This window comes from Octodon degus, unplaced genomic scaffold (genome assembly GCF_000260255.1).
Source record: "Octodon degus isolate 3935 unplaced genomic scaffold, OctDeg1.0 scaffold00222, whole genome shotgun sequence".
NCBI lineage: Eukaryota > Metazoa > Chordata > Mammalia > Rodentia > Octodontidae > Octodon > Octodon degus.
Window position 1 is genome coordinate 2,890,625 of NW_004524798.1, and position 1,642 is coordinate 2,892,266.

Consider the following 1,642-nt stretch of genomic DNA (forward strand, 5'->3'; position numbering starts at 1 on the left):
GTGTGTGTGTGTGTATCTACTGGGGGTCAAACCCAGGAGTGCTCTTCCATTGAGATACATCCTCAGCCTTTTAAAAAATATTTTTTATTAGTTTGATAGAGGATCTCACTAAGTTGCCAGGTGGGACTCGCCCCTGGCAATCCTTCCTCAGCCCCCTGCATGCTGGGCTTGCAGGCATCGACCGCCTTGCCCAGCACAGCTGTGCTGTTTGGCTCCTTCCTCACTGCCAAAGCAGGTTTCTCTCAGCTTCCAAGGGCTGCTCTTTGACCCAAGAGGCCGCTCTCAAGCCCATACTACTTGGGTTTCTCTGTCTTTAATGCCAGCATCAACAACAATGACAATGAATCCCTATCCTGCTGAATCACGGATTTCAAAGATCTCCAATCTTCTTTAAAAGGCTCGCCTGATTTACTTGGCTCCAGTCTGCACAATCTCTCTTTCTTCAGGTTAATTTGCACCGTATCACTGGAGTTACCATCTCCTTATGTCCTCAAACTCTACCACACTTCCAGGGAGGGCTTGTACAAAATGCGTACATACCGCAGCTATGAGCAGCCTGAAGGCTGCTGGGTCTTCCTACCCCACACTGACAGCAGCTCACCAAAGTTCCCTTCGCAAAGCCTTCGGAGCAGCTTCCTCTCCAGGACTAACCCTGCACTAGTGCGTGCTTGGCAGGCTCTGAGGGGCTTAACTCCCCTGCCCAGCTGAGCCTTTGTCTGTCTTATCTGGTGATCTGCTTTTCCTGGGTCATGGAAGTAGAAAAAAGGAATCTAGTTGTGCCACGTAGATCTGCGTTTTATAGACTCAGTAATCCTCATAGTCTATATAGCGTACAGTTTTCACCTGTTTTTGCCTTTGTAAGTTGAAGCTCCACATTCTCTGACATCTGCCTAGACATCGCTGACGTGACACCTGCCTTCCGCTCACTCCCTCATGTTCAAGCATCCTCTTGTTAGGCTGCCTACATTCTTTTTTTTTAATAATATTTTTTTGAGGTGGGGAGCTGGCTCAGCCCACCCTGGAGGCAGGGATGAAACAGCATGTGGTTCTAGGGATCGAACTGTGGTCCCTGCACTTGCCTAAGCTGCCTAAGCAGGTGTTTTAGTCCACTGAGCTATCTCACTGGCCCGCTGCCTACATTCTGACAGTGCCTCATGCTCAGAACACTGCGACGGTGCATGAGATTTCTTTAGAGGAATGAGAACCAGGCACCTGGGATTTTCAGAAGTAGTCCCAGTGTCAAATACATAATCGAAATGTCAGCTCACATTTTCTTTATCTCACTATATAATTCAGGCTGACCTTGAACTCACTATGTAGACCAGACTGGCTTGAGACGCATGGTGATGCTCCTGCCTCAGCCTCTTGAGTGCTAAGATTACAGGCATGTGCCACCACACCTGGTGTTTGTCAGCTTACATCTTTAATGATATTTTGGAGAAAATATAAGAAAAACAGAAGAAAAATTTCCCTTTTTTTCTGTGTAGATTTATGATCCTTATCCTCCAAGAAAAGCATTCACATTCATTCTACATGTAAGTCATTACTATTATCTAATTGGTAGCCATGGAGTTCCTGTCTGTCCCCTCTAAAGAGTATGAGACTCTTTTACAAGCTACAGTACTTCCATAAAGCCCTTAGA